Below are 16,442 nucleotides of genomic sequence, written 5' to 3' on the forward strand. Positions count from 1 at the left end.
ACCGGAGTCAAGCATTAATTTTCATTGGTGTGACAAAGAGAACAAGAAAAATGAAGGGGGGGAATTAAGATGAGGCAAGGGATGAAAATCTAACTTCACAAAGGGGTTAAGAAACAGATTTCCTGGAATCTCTTTTCACTTTTCTTGTGGATGCTGGTCTTTTTTCGCCCGCTTTGCTCCCCAGGTTTGCAGCCACATGTTGGGCAAGTGACTAGAAAACTTCTGCCTCCGTCAGATCTTTGGATAAAAAGGCAAAATCAAAGCTGAGTTATACCCAGACTATTGAATTTGGGTAATACTATCAAGAGTACATTTTAAAGAAGTCATAGCTGGATAATAACAGACCACTAGACTGCTAAACAAGAGTGGCATAAGCATAGAAGCAAATCCAAGTTCCGCAAGTGGCAATACTTTTAATGGGACAACTCCAAAGCCTAAAATACATCATGCGAGCTTTTGAAGCTTCACTGGCTTCATCATCAGGCAAAGATGTTAAAAATCATAGAGGAGAAAAACGGTGACGTTGTTAGAGTCACAGGCCTACATTTGGTCTGTCAGCTTAAGATGGTATTGAGGGGTTTAGGGGCACTCCACTTACTGGCCGCGTGAGAAGTCAAAACAAAGGATAATAAAAGACAGGTAAGAAAAATCCATTAGCATTAGTTTTGAAATGTTACTTTTTGGACTACAGCACCCAGAATGCCCCTGCCAGGCATGTAATGCCCTCAAACAGAAGGTTTCCAAGTTCAGGGTGCAGGCTTTTGAGTCCTACAGAGCTCTTCATCAGGCAACCGGACGAAGCGCTCTGGAGAACCTTAAACGTTGCACCACTTTTGGGATACTAATATAGGAATGACCGAACTCTGATTTTTGTTTCATGCAGACACACACACACACATATATATATACATATGCATACACACAGAGACATGGCTACATGCATGCATGAGTATTAGGCTGGTTTTACATTCGTTTGTTGCCTGATTTTAGGGAGGAAAGAGGCAGAAGGGAGGAGAAAAAGAGGAGAAAGGAGGAGGGGGGGAGAAGAAAAAGAAAAAGAGAAGGGAGTGGTGAGGAGGGCAAGAAAGAAGAGGAGAATAAAGAAGAGGAAGGATGAAGCTCCCTGAAGCTTTGGGCACTCTCTTGTGCTGCAGGCATGAGCTGTGGCTTGAGGCCCAGTCCTGGCCTTGTCACCCCAAAGGCCTGCCTCCTCTCCTCCTCCATCTCCATCTCCATCTCTCCCTTCCCAGGACCAGGCCCTGACTGAGAGGCTTTCCCTCCCAAAATGATTAATGGCCCTCCCTTGCCCCCCTCACCCCTGTTGCTATGTAAGAGCATCTGAGTCTCCCCCCTTCCTTCGCTCCCTCCTGAAGCTGGGCCAGCTGCTGGGATCACATCTGGACGGGAGGAAGAAGAAAAAGGCATGGAAGGAAGGAGAGAAGAGAGAGAGAGAGACTGTAAAGACATCCAAAAGAGCAACAACAAGATAGGAAGAAGTCCCACCACATTCCCATTTTACACTTGTAAACTTTCACAACAACAAGGTGTGCGCATGTTTTCTAGAAGGAGAGAGGTACCCAAGACCAGACCCATCTCTTCCAGTGTTTCGTTTCCAGTCCAGTGCTTTTGGGAAACTGTGAAACTCAGTTAACAACAAAACAAAAGAACAGACATTATTATTAGGGCCAGGAAGAATGCCACAGAAATGTGCAAGTATTTGAGTTCTCCAGAAGTCTTCAATAAGGAGGCTGGAAACAGCATCCTCCTTGCATCCTGATGGGCAGCTGAACAGATTCAGTGCTACAGACAAACCACGGAAATTATTATCATTATCATTATCATTATTATTAGGACCAGGAAGAATACTACAGAAATGTGAAAGCGTTTGAGTTCTCCAGAACTCTTAATCAAGATGGACAAAAAAGTTAGGAGATGGGAGAGAAACATTTTATATTCATATATATATATATATATATATGTTTCTCTCCCGTCTCCTGTTTTGTACTATCCAGCTGTGTGTGTGTGTGTGTGTGTGTGTGTGTGTGTGTACTGGGCAGGTGCTTGGAAGTTCAGCTATTACACCTAATACATAGCTACAACTATTATATTGGACATTACAGTTTTGTAATTATACTATGTTAGATATTACATAGACATTACATAGCTACAACTATATAATTGTTATATGCTGCTACATAACTAAATAGCTGATTACTATTAGCACAAAGAACCTCCAGATATAATTCCTCTGGAATGCTTTGGGATATTCAAATACAGGGAGAATGTCTTGGAGAAATATGGAACCAGAAATATGGTCCAGGCAACCAGAAGTCCAGGCATGAAAAGCAGTCCTGGGCAGGGTCCAAAGCAAATGTCACCAGAAGGAGCAATGAAAGGTAAGGGCAGAAGTTCTGAAATCCACAAAGCCAGATCTATCAGACCAGGTCACAAAGGAAGTGTTGGAGTTTATTGTTTGCATTTAACAAATGGCCTTAGTTAAATTAATTTATGTTGTTGTGGTTAACTGCCTTTGAGTCATCCTCAACTCATGGTGACCCTGTGGAGGAGACATCTCCAAGTCTCCCTATCCTCAAACTTTCAGCTCAGCTGTGGCAGATTCAAACATGACCTCCCTGATCAAGTCTATCCTTCCAGTATGCTTTCTCTCTTTTGGCTTCCCTCCATCTTTCCTACTATTATTGTCATTTCTAGTGAGTAGCGCCTTTTCTTGATGCATCCAAAGTGCGACAGCCTCAGTTTCATCATCTTTGCTTCCAGGGAGAGTTCAGGCTTGATCTGTTCTAGGACCCATTTGTTTGTCTTTTGGGCCATCCATGGGATCCTCAGCACTCTTCTCCAGCACCACATCTCAAATGAATTGTCTTCCTATCCACTGTCATCACTGTCCAGCTCTCACATCCGTACATGATGATCAGGAATACCACAGTTTGGATGATTGGAACTTTAGCGTTCAGTATCCTCTCTTAGGATCTTGTCTAGTTCTTTCATAGCCATCCATTTTTTGAGCACCAGAAGAGAGCCAGCATGGTGTAGTGCTTTGCGCATTGGACTATGATTCTGGAGCCATGGGTTCAAATCGCCACATGAGCATATAAACCCACTGCATGCTCTTGGGTAAGTCACAGTCAGCCTCAGAGGATGGCAATGGTAAACCACCTCCGATGAAACCTACCCAGAAAACCTTATGAGAGGTCCAACTTTGGGTTGTCATAAGTAAAAAATGAAGGCATGCAACAACAAAAACAGAAGACAAGAATCCCTTGCAGTCTCTTCCAACTCTATGATTCTATGACATGGACCTTCACCATTCAGAATTGACTCTGCATACTTTCTGTACTACAAATGCCATTTCCTATGCAGAACATTGTATTTTCTGTACAAAGGATGCCCAGTACAAACTTACAGACAGAATTAAGTGTCCAACTGCAAAACCTCACAGTATCCAAAGACTTTCTGGCTGCAGGGGGGCAAAAGTTGCTCAGATTGCCCCCTGCTTCCTTGGTGAATGAAATTAGCAAAGAAGGATGCCTCCCTCCAACCGAGTTTAACCAATTCACCATAGTAATGCTGTGTAACATGTAAAGCTTGCGGGATCAGAGCTTAATTTTATTCACCGCCACCCTATGTGGGTTATTTTTTTAAAAACCCTTTCATTTTGTTTCAGATTTCAAGTAATGCACCCTTGTAATCCTGCCCCCCTTTTTATCTCCCCTGTTTTTTCTCTCCTTCCCAATGCAAAACCCCCCAACCTACCAAAAAATAAAAAGGCATCCAGAGCTGCCCAAGGCTGGGATACTTTATCATAAATTACAAGCGCTGCTAGTCCATAAAATCAACAGGACCTGGAGTGTTTATGTTGGTGTGTTAAAGCAGCCCTTCCATTATAGACAAGAAAACATGCCAGGAATGCCGCCTTTGAAATGCCTCGCCACGTAAAATATATTTATGGCAGGGCAGCTGTGGATTTAAAGGTGCAGTGCTCACATTTATGACCTCTCGTTACATACAATTTTCAGTTAAAAGAAATCTTTTCTCTGCCCTCCCCTTCCTCGCCGCCTCCTCTTTTGGCTGATCCCATAATTCATTCTCAGGTTGAAAAAAAAGGTTGGTTGGTGAGTTTCAAGGTGTCCCTCCTCCTCTTTCCACCCCTAACCCTCAAAACCCCTTCTTCTGCCTTACAAATCGTGTTTCGGTTCTGATAGATCCAGTATAAAAGGGAGAATGGCTTATATGGCACGGTTGTTGGGATCTGTTGTGGAAATAGGAGGGCGATTCTTGGCCAACGACAACGCAAGAAAAACCTGGGAAATGAAATTCTGTAGATATTTGGTTTGTTCTTGCAGACTTTCAAGTTATTTCGGACGTATGGCAACCCTAAAGTGAACCTTCCTGGGGATTTTCTGGAGCTGAGAGTGTGTGGCTTACCCAAGCTCACCCAATGGGCTTTCACAGCCAAGCAGGGAATGGTACCCAGCTCTCCAGAGTTGTAGTCCATGATTTAAAAGGTCCAGAAAAGTCAAAAAGCAAAAGACGAAAGTCTTATTATCAGTCAGTCGGTCAAATTGTATTGCTTTTGGCCAGTGGCCTTTGCATAAAACAGTATCACAAAAACAACAAAATACGTACATATTTGCAACATCGGTGTTTATACAGCAATTTAAAACTAAACTAACTAAGTCTTATTATCAATAAGCACAAAGGGTTGGGAAATTGATAAAGAGGAGGAGAAATGAATAGGCAGGAGCTGACGTTCAGTTAGTGATGGACACATGCGCAAGTGGGGTGGATAATTTGCCACAGCACAACAGACGTTGTTGTGCTAACAGTGGTGGAAGAGGCATTGCACACACACACAGCAACATTGTGCACCATGCACTGCATTTTGCATGTGGTGCATTTCACAACAGCAACCGGTCTTTGCCTGCCATGTGGTGCACAATGTTGCTGTTCTGCACAGGCGTTGCGTTGTGCTGCCATAGTGCATTTCCACATATGGATATTGGTGCTATGCTGAGCAGGGCTTTGGGTCTGTAGATCTGACTCCAAAGTCTGAATCAATTCCTTAATAAAAAGAAAATGGATGTTAATTAGCAATCACAAATGTACTATGGCAAAATGATAGCAGAAGGCATCTTATCATATCACCACCAAATGGATCACCATTACATTGATAGAACATAAACATATAGTTTATAAATACAAATGAATACCCAGCTTATTGGGGGCAATTGGTTTACAGATTGTAAACTGCTTAGAGAATGCTGAGTTCACTATTAATAAATGTAAATGCTATTGCTATATATTTATTTGACTAAGTATAAAATAATACCCTTGGTATCCACTGGGGTTTGGTTCCTGAACTCTAATCCATGGATGTTCAAGTCCCATTAAATACAATGGCATAGCAAAATGGTGTCTCTTATATAAAATGGAAAACCAAGGTTTGGTATTTGGAATTTATACTCTTTTTTGGAATATTTCCAAGCCATGGATGCTTGAATCCGTGGATAAAAAATCTGTGGATAAGGAGGGCTGACTATACTTGTATGCAACTCATTTTCATCATTGGCAACCGAAGAAGGCAGAAGCCAAAATGTTTTGTTTGTGCTATATTTTTTTCAGTTCTTCAAGAAATACATAAGTATAAATGATAGCTTTGCCATATATTATAATATTATAAAATTTTATTTCAAAGTATATATTTTTACTGACAGAAACTCCATCCAAAATTGCTTCTGGCTTCACAACTTCGACTCCACAACTCTGATCCGGAGGAGATATTAGATTTCCGCTGATTATTTGTTACCTGTTTTTAAAAGATGTGCCTCCCCTATTTTGAACAGTAACCTAAACAGAAATTTAAAATGTGAAGATTTCTTTGCTAGGGACATGCGAGTCTGTCATTTCCTATTCAAATTGTAGTAAATTTGGATGGAATGGAAAGGAAATTCTCAGCAGCTACTAGTCAGTAAGTCATGTTGCTGTTCTTGGCACAGCAGCAGGAACCATGCTTAAAATGTGGCAACAGTATTAATAGATTAAATATTTGACTCAGTCTGTAACGGTTCCGCCGATTAATACATTAGATTAATAGATTTCAAACTACTGAGTGAATTAAAAAGGAACCCTTCCCAATTAATCAGGGAGCCCAAAGAAGGATTGTCGGGGAACAGAATTCCATGTGTGTAACAGAGCGGTGTCACATCTCCCTCTTCCCAGGCTTTGTAAAAGTTACTTTTTAGGCTCCAGCTCCGTGCCCAGGCTGGTTGAGGAATTCAGGGAGTCCAAAAAGTAACTTTCTCCCCACCTTGTCAGCAGAAAAGTTTTGTATTCACACAAAGAGCTCTTAGAAGAGGCATTCTCCCTATTTCCCCCATGCAAGGGAGAAAGCCTCTTCCAAAATAGAGAATATCACAACAATACTGAAAAGAAAGAAAACCAGTTTTAGTTTATTTTACAAGTACAGGGGGCCCTTGGTATCCGCTGAGGTTCGGATCCAGGACCCTCCATGGACACCAAAATCCATGGATGCTCATGTCCCATTAAATGAAATAGAAGCAAAACGTTGTCTCTTCTATAAAATCAAGGTTTGCTTTTGGGGAATGTATATGTGTGTGGATATATATATATATATATATATATATATATATATATATATATATTTCAAGCTATAGATGATTGAATGAATGGATAAAGGATCTGTGCATAAGAAGGTCTCCATTAATGATGGAGATACATTCCTGGGCATTGCTTTTTTCTAACAGCAAATTTGGTACCAAAGGCAGAAATAACATGAAAAGAAAAAGGATAGAGTCCTACACCACAGAAAAGAAGAGTATTTCATCATGTCTCAAAAAACTTTGTATCTAAAACTAATAGTATGCCCAGGTGAAATGCAACAGTCAGCTCAGGTAGATAAGTGAGTGAACAAACCCCTTTGGAACCTTCCAAGAACGCACATGAAAACATCTCCCAAAACGCATCTGAAGATGAGTTTTTCTTCCACCAGCCCCAGCTTTACTTGCAACTTTGACTTTTGCAGATTTGATCATTCACGGATTTTGTTGCTATGTCCTCTCTAAGAACTTCTGAGTCTTCCAGTGGGACTCTTCTGGAATTTGACCATAGAGTCATGCGGGAAGACCTAGCGATTCCTAGAGAGAGCACCTCTCTAGGCATTTGTAGGCCCTCCAGCGCAGTTCTATGGTCAAATTCCCACAGATGTTGACCATAGAGATTCCAAGAGAGGTGTTCTCTCTGAAAAATCGAGTGGTTTCTTATTTACAGTTTTCCCACTTTCATGGGGGTCCTGAGCCTCTAACCTCTGCAAATATGGAGGGGCCACTGTAATTTCATTTTCGTAGCCAAACCTATAGACTTTTTAACATGCTGGGGGTAAGGCAGGCCCATCCACTTTCCACTTTCTTTTTGCTCTTCATATATATTCAGTAAGGGATTTTAAAAGCCAGGTGCACACAGATACAGAAAAGGATCAGAACATAATCTCACTCTTCCTCAAGTCAAACTTTATTGCAATGTTTATTGACACTGAATGTCTATCGTTTTGCACGCTTTCTTCACCAACCCCCCAATGCTAAAGCTGCTTAAAAAAAGTCTAGTTAGACAAAGGATGAGAAGAAACAGTGGGGCTAAGAAGGTGCAAAAAGAGTGTGAAAAGGAGTGTCTTCATCTTTCTTCACTTTCTTAACTGAAGCATGACCGTATTTTATTTATTGGTCTAAATATGGAGACATACGCAGACTGACTAACTGACAAATAAAACCGATTTGCATTTGAATTGATCCGATGCTCCTGTCTCGTCATTGACATACAACAAGATATTTTTTTGCAGAACTAAATATCTACTTTGCATTCCAGGATTTATCTTTCTGATATGGACAGAAAGATATTTTTAATGCAACTTTACATGGTGTTTTTACTTGCATTTTGAAGCCTGTCGCTGCCCCCTCATTTCCAGCTACATATGGAAATCTATAACATTCCCTTGAATCATAAACTTTACAAAAATGGAAATTGCGGCAATAAACCTTTGCCAAAAAGCCACTCTGGAAGGCTGTTAGCCTTTAAAGGTGTCTGTAGCTTGAACAACCTCCCGTGCTTTTAACCAATTCATCAACTAATTTGCCAGTTCAAATAAATATTACATTATCTCTAGCGGATCCTTTAAGGGTAATTTATGATTCCGCTGGGTTTCGGGAGACGTAAATGATCTAAGGGATCTTTGGGTTCCTTGCGGAAATAACATCGAGGGGGGGAAATGAGGGAAAGATCCCCAACTATTCCCCAATAGTTTAGCATTAGAAAGCATTGAAAGCACTGTCACCTAAAACCCTTCTATCTGCTCTGTTTGCATTGCCTGAGTGCCCTTTTGCATTGGATGGCTAAACTGTATTTCTATATGCCGAACTGAAATTTAAAGTTATTGAATGCTAGAAAATTTGGAGACGGAAAGAAAATGGCATTGGGAAGTTTGTCGTTCGTTGCCCTCAAGTCGCCTTCTGGTGACCCTATGAAGGGGAGACCTCCAAGTCACTCTGTTATTATTAATATCCCTACTCATCTCTTGCAAACTCAGAGCTGTGCCTTCCTTGATTGAGTATTTGCCTTTCACCTCTGAGCGCATCAGCAGCTGAACGTCTTTTCGGCTTGAGTCCAGTTGCGTCATTAGACACACTGCGGCGCATACTTGTCCTCTGCTCTTCCCCAGTCGCTGGCTGAGTGCCTTCCAACCCTGGAGTCTCACTTTCGGCAATATTTCTTGCTTCATTTTGGACTCTCTCATCATAGGGTTTTCATAGGATGAGACGTTCAGAAGCGGTTTACGAGGGCCTCGCTAACAAGTACAATAACATTACTACAGCAATAGGAATAACATTTACCTTTCTATACTGCTTCATAGCAAACTAAGCACTCTTTAGCAGTAGAATTCAAAGACATAGCCGTGTTAGTCCATAGAATCAGTACATAGAGAGAGCTTGTAGCATCTTTGAGACTATCTGAAAGAAAGAAATGCATCTGGGGAAGTAGACTGAAGTCTACGAAAGCTCATGCTGCCAGTTTCTTTCTTTCAGTTAGTCTCAAAGGTGCTACAAGGTCTCTCTACATACTAAGCCCTCTCTAAGTGGTTTACAATCTGTAAGCCAGTTGCCCCCAACAAGCTGGGTACTCATTTTACTGAGCTATGAAGGGATCCAAAATAATATCCAAAATCCACAAGACAGCAATACCAAGCAAAATGCATATTGAAATTATCGCTGTCTTGTGGATTTTGGATGCTATTGTACTTTGCTTACGGTAAACACGGCTATTCCTGGATATATTTCCCTCTAACAAGGGTTTGGTGCTACTGCCATTGGCTCTGAAAGATGGTGCTTTATGGTGCTACTGCCATTGGCTCTGAAAGACCTTCTGCCAATGTCAAACACACACACACACCACTGTTGCTCCTGCGCAGTAGTTGTTTCGTACATTTAGTCTGACTCCTCAGCAAAAGCTTGTCTGACCTGGGAGATCCTACCAGTAGCATAGCCTCAACACTCACACATGTGTCTGTGTGTCTTCACGTTGTCTGATGATTTATGGTGACCCCATTGTATGTCATAGGGTTTTCTCAGGCAAGGAATGCTCAGAGGTGGTTTCATCAGTTCCTGCCACTGAAATACAGCCTGTGTTTGTTGTTATGTGCCTCCAAGTCATTTCTGACTTACGGCAACCCTAATGTGAACCTATCCTAAAGTTTTCTTGGCATGTTTCTTCAGAGTGGGTTTGCCATTGCTGTCCTCTAACGCTGAGAAAGTGTGACTTGTGCAAAGTCATCCAGAGTTGTATTTTTTATGCTCTGGTGAGGAATCAAACCCTGATCTCCAGAGTTATAATCCAACATTCAAACTTCTACATCATGTTGGCTCTCACTTGGTATTCCTTGGGGATCTCCCATCTCTGTGTGTGCCTTCAAGTCCAACGTTTCGCAGATGAAAACCAGGACAAATGCGGTCAAGCAGCATCCGAATGTGCCCAGATGGCAAAGGTTACGAAGCAGGAAGAATGCACAAGTTTGGAGACGCTGCAGCAGTTTGCTTTTGCCTGTGCCTACTGGGAAGGTATAGCCTCTGCCCCTCCTTTCTTTTGCTCCTTGCTGCATTAATTGAGTGCAAACTGCTTTTCTGCTTTGAAATCAGTTGGCAAACATTGAAAGAAGCTGAAGACAAAGAGGGAAAGAGAGAGAAAGTGGGACATTTTAAAAGCAGCTGCAAAAAAAGTGGGATGACAAAGGATTAACTGGGACCACACTGTGCCAAACTGAGACAGCTGGAGGGCATGATATTTGCCTTTCCATGCCTACAGCCTTATAAACAACGTGAAGCCATTCCTCACAATGGAAGGAAGATGCCACCAGCCACAGAGAGCTAAAAGCAAATCTGTGGTTGACAAAACAGAGACTGACCTAAAATAAAATACACGAATGCATGGCTTTGCAGAAATAATTGAATTGTTGCACAGTTTAATTGGTGGTTGGGTAAATTAATCAACTAAAGCTTTAGTTGATGGATGAGGTGGTTCCAGCTGCTGTGGGTTCAGTGTAGACGGACTTATGTTCCACAACTAGGAATGAAAGCAAAAACTGTACATTCCTTTTAGCCTTTGCCTCTCAGACCAAGTGGTAGCTTTTGCTAATTAAATTGGAGGGGATATTACACTGCTGGTAATATGTCAAGAAGGCACCTGCACCAAGGGCTTTGCAATATGCAAATATGTCGAAAACGTAATCTCTGATCAATTCATTAAATTGGGTAAAGGCCGAGGATTAATTGGCTAAAATGGCTTAATGACTAGGCGGTTCAGATCCCAAAAGCAATCAGCCGGTATGACAATACCAGTCTGAAAATACATATATTAAAAGGGAACACTCTAAGAGTGTCTTTGCCTCCGTCAACAAAGGAGCAAGGAGCCTACAGGTCCAGGTGGGGCAAAATGCAAACATTTGTTGTTGTCGTTGTGTGCCTTCAAGTCATTTCTGCGCCATTATGGCAACCCTAAAGCAAACCTATAACAGTTTTTCTTGACAAGATTTCTCCAGAAGGCCTTTGCTCATGCCTTCCTCTGAGGCTGAGAGAGTGTGAGTTCACCCAAGGTGGCTTTCCCAGACTGAGTAGGAATTCGAACCCTTGTCTCCCAGAATCCTAGTCCAACATCTGAATTACACAGAAGTTTGCCGTTTGCTTGATTCTAAGACTGAGTGACTTCGACTTGCCAAAGCCATCCAATGCATATCCGTAGCTGAGTCGGGATTTGAACCCTGGTCCCTTGGAGTCCTAGTCCAACACTGAAACCACCATCTCATGCTGACTGTCCCTTCGCTAATAGAAAGCTCCTTGGGGTCCCGGGGCCTGTCTGTCCTCCATCAATGCTACTCCATCACTCCTTCCCCGCGTATCCCCGAGGCTCCCTATAAATAAATACATGATAATTGAAATCAATGGGACTTAGTTCAAAGCAAATGTGCTTAAGAGCAGGAAGGAAGGCAGAGGAGCTAAGGTCAGAGCGCCATCATGATGGGAAACAGGTTTGATCATGAAATCCCACCCCAGCCCTTGTCCCCTCCTCTGCCCTCCTTTCTCCCCCAAATTCGCCTTGTTCTCCAAGGAAAGGTGATTATCGCCTGGGCATGATCTATTTACCATACTAAAGACAGGAGCCTTTGAACTTTTATTATCCAATACCAAGACTCTCTCTCTCTCTCTTTTTGGAATCCAATCCTTAAAATACTCAAAAGGCCTTCCTCGGGAGATTTGCTTTAAGAAAGATGTTGAGCAGGGGAGAAAGGAGAGAGGGGGCTTAATTCCCCAATTCTCTGGAGTTTCTTCTTTTTTCCCCCCTCCTCACTTTCTTCATGGCACTCAAGGGGAAAATTACTTTAAGCGATATTATTCCACCCGCCTCACTCCTAAACAACTAGCGGAGTTTGCACCAATTGCATAAAGTGGGAGAGATATTATTGTTGGTTGCAATACCCGAAAAGTTGGATCTGGGATGACAGGGCCTAGAATCTGAAGCCTTCGAAAGCTCCTGCTGCCAACTTCTTTCAGTTAGTCTCAAAGGTGCTACTTACAATGCCTAGGATCGCCCAGCAAACTTCACCGCTGGGTTTTTAGGAACTGGAATGGGTCTTCTCTCACACAGGGATTCTGGGAACTGCAGTCAGTCCTGTTTTCCCTTTCCCCAAAGCTGAGGAAGTGCTGCTTCGAAAGCTGGTGACATGTACCTTGTGCATTTCAGTTGGGCCCAATAAAGGTATAAAGGAGAGCCAACATAGTGTAATGGTTTAAGCATTGGACTATGACTCTGGAGATGAGGGTTTGAACCCCAGTTTGGCCATGTAAACCCACTTTGGATGAGCAGAACAGAGGGTGAGCCTTGGCACCATAACAACCGAGGTTGCATCCACACTGCATAAATACAGTATTTTGACAGAACTTTAACTGCCATGGCTCATTGCTATGGAACTGGTAGTTTGGTGAGATATTTCACCTTATCTCTCCAAGAGGGCTCTGGTGACACAACAAAGTACAGTTTTCCAGGATTCCATAGGATGGAGCCAGGACAGTTAAGTGGCATCGAATTGTATTAATCCTACAGTGTGGCAGCAGTCTCTGTTAGTGAATTGTGAAGATGCTTGATGAGACACCAGAAAGAGTGTTCTGATGCACCTTAAGCTCTGTTCTTAGCTGATGTGCTGATGCACAACAGGACCAATGTTTATTGGGACTGATGCGTATTGGTCTCCATGCACATCAGTGCATTGTGCACTGGTTTCAGTGTGCATTGGTCACTTTGTTGTCTCCCCTATGTATGAATGTATATGTCTGTATGAATGTAACAGCAGCCCCCTGCTGGATACGGACGTTACCGAACTGCTGAATTCTCATTTCTGCAGACATAAATCCATGCAGCAAAGACACAAATCCCCAACAAGATTCCAGCCAGGGTTTCCTTGGCAAGGTTTCTTCCAAGAAGTTTTGCCATTGGCTTCCTTGAAAGCTAAGAGAGTGTGACATCAGATATCAACTAATGTCTTTCCATGGTTGAGTGGGGATTTGAAGTCTGGTCTTAGGTCTAACCTGCACAGCAGAAATCATGCGTGCTTTAACTGCCATGGCTCCATGCTATGGAATCCTGGGATTTGAGGTTGCTGCGGCACCAGGGCTCTCTCACAAAATCTCTCACAAAACTACAAATCCCAGTATTCATAGCCATGGCAGTTAAAGCAATGTCAAACTGCATGGTTTCTGCAGTGCAGATTAGACCAAAGTCTCAGCGAGTCCAGGGTTCAAATTTCCCATGGAAAGTGTCAAACTGCCTTATTTTTCCAGTGCAGATTAAACCTTGGTCTAGCAGTCAAACCACTGCACCATATTGCCTCTACCTGTTGCTAACACTGAAAATCAAAGGACCGGGTCAAGTCTCTTCTGCGTTGATCAAAACAGAGCCAAAGCAACTTTGGTTCCTCAGTCCCAGGATTTTGCAGGATGCCCCCATGGCAGTTAAAGTGGACTCATCCCACCATAAGTATGTGAATGTGAAAGAGCTCATGGAGGGTCACACAATTCACACCTTGACTCTAAATCCAATGGTTCCTCCCAAATAAGAATGGTTCCATTAAATCCAATGAGAATTTAGCAAGTCGACCACTAGGCATGTTCCATGAATAAAATGGGTCGACTCTAGTAGGGACTGGCATTGGATGTAGGTTACTCTATACATCACAGTCTCTCTAAGTGCAGTGTTTTGGAAGAGGGATGGAGCAGCAGTAAACTGTCCACAACACAAGACAAAATACAGTATTCCATACAGTATTCAAAACCAACTCTCCAAGGTGCTGAAACCTCTCCTTAAAATAGGTTCAAGTGTCTCGGATCGCCCCTTTAAAGTTCAGAGTGAAACCTGGAGCAGATTGACCACCTCACGGACGCTCAAGGCCCCTGCCACCATTCATTCTGCTTATAACTCATTGGATGTAATGAGTTGCAAGAAAGCAATGCAGCTGCTTGTAAGGAATTGCGGTTTGGTCACTTTCCTCCTCGTTCCCTCTTAGTTTGGGCATTCTTCCTCATTTTTAATTTTTGCCATCTTAACCACACTCTGGTGGCACTTGGCCACATTTGTCCCAGTTTGCATCTGTAGGAACCTGCTCCAACTTGACAATTGTTGTTGTTGCAGGCCTTCAAGTCGCATCTGACTTACAGTTGCTCTAAGGGGTTTTCTTGGCAAGATTTGTCCGGAGGAGTTTTGCCACCATTGCTGTCCTTGGAGGCTGAGAGTGTGTGACTTGCCCAAGGTCAACCAATGCGTTTCCGTGGTTGAGCAGGGACACACAACAACAAAAATGAACACACAACAACAACAATTTTGAATTCTGGTCCCATAATAGTAGTCCAACACTCAAACCACTACACCATGATGAACCTCTAAGGCACCCAAAACTGGACATAGTACTCTGAATGAATTTACTCAGCATAGAATATACTGGGACAACTACTTCTCTTGACTTGGAAACTATGCTTCTATTTATGTTTCCTTGCCCTACCTGGGGATGCTGAGTACTGAACCTGAGACCTTCTGCATTCGAGGCTTGTGTTTTACCACCGGACTAGGCTACTCATCTCTTACTTCTACCCTGTATTTCAAATGCACTAATGCTCTGAAACAAGCAGGCACATTAGTTCAGCAGGTTTTCATATGTGAACCATAAGCTGTGCCACGTGGTTTAGTTACAAAATGTGTTACGGAGGAATGTGTGCAGAAAGGGAGAAATTGGGTTGTTTTTAAAGAGAAATCACCAAAGAAGAAGGGCAAGAAAAGGCAGAAATGGAGAGGATGCAGAAGGTGAAGAAAGAAATAATTACATTCATTAGATATGTAATACTGGCATGCTGGATATATTTTTTAAAGTACTGTAAACCCCTTTGGATATAAGTGCAGTCAATCAATAACTAGGAATACTATGACACTGTAAAGCCAGTCTGCACTCTGCACATGCTCAAAAGCCATCTCTTCCTTAATATTGCTTGACTTACAAGCCTTAATGGTCTGAGTGGCATATAAATCAGTGGCTGGTTTTGTTAAAGGGACTGTTGGGGGCCCGTTTTAAGTAATTTGAATTTAGCCGAAACTGAAAACAGAAATGTTTGCGTCATGTAATTCATGCATGGGGCACTATGTTAATTTTACAGAGCAACACATGGCCACCTTCAGTGAAATCAATACTTTCATTTGGTATGTAGGGAGAACACCAACTTGTTAATAGCTACTTTGTGACTGTCAGCTTTACGTGCCATAAATTTCCACTGTTCCTGTTGCTGTTGTGAAAACCTGGCAACATAAGCAGGGATGGAAAAATATTCCTGTGGTGCGGTGCTCCTTTGTCCTTGAAGGCCCAAGGCCTCGCATGCAAGACGTGTCCAAAAATGTGTACAGAGAAACTCTCCAAAGATTGCGTCCGATTTGGGTCAGCCGTCCAGAAGTCTTACTGTCCGAAAGATTTCAGAATTCGTCTTATTGTCAATGGGAGTTATCTAGGCTTTGCTTTTTCTTGCAAAAATAATGAGATTAATGGGGAGAGGGGAAATGAAGAAATACGGTGAAAACATGAAATATTCGGGGGGGGGGATATGCATTGATTAGGAACTTTGTCAACTTGCAAAGGGATTTTGTAATACTTTTGAGACTGACTGGGAGAAAGATGGACTCTATGCATCCAAGGAAGTCGACCAAGTCTATGAAATCTTATGCTACAACATCCTTCGCTCACTTTGTCTCAAAGGTGCTCCAAGATCCCTTTGCATACTGATATTCCAGACTAACCCAGCTATGTCTCCGAAGACATTATTTATTTATTTATTTGCAATATGACTCCATTCCCGCCAGTGTCCTTCCTCCCCACTGTCTCTATTGAAGCCCATGACAAACAAGTCCTATATTTCAAAGAGCCAGGAATGAGAATGCCCCAAACCAGCATGCCAAATCAGGCCCGCTTGGCCAAATGGCCCCCATACGGCCTCATTCACACATCACAGTCCCTTTGTTCACAGAGCCATCGCCTCTTTAGCACTTCTGTGCTAAAGGGTTGGCCCTCCGCATGTGTCCAGGGGGCTTCCACAAAAGGGTTCCCCTCCCCTCCATCTTGGGTAAGGACATCTCCAACAACGGGGAGGGTCTCAAAAATTTGAGGAGTTGTAGTCCGCCCCCCCTTTGCAAACTCAAGGATATTTGCAGGAACCAGAACCAGTTCATGTGATATTCCATCAAGAAACAGAACTTTTCAGGAATTGGGGCAGAGAACCAAAAACTCCAGGTCTCTTGTCCTTTTAGTTTAAAAAGTGCAAGCAAGTTCTTTTCTGTTG

The sequence above is a fragment of the Sceloporus occidentalis genome, unplaced genomic scaffold (assembly GCF_023333645.1).
Source record: "Sceloporus occidentalis isolate IW3139 unplaced genomic scaffold, rSceOcc1.0.p SCAF_13, whole genome shotgun sequence".
Lineage (NCBI taxonomy): Eukaryota > Metazoa > Chordata > Lepidosauria > Squamata > Phrynosomatidae > Sceloporus > Sceloporus occidentalis.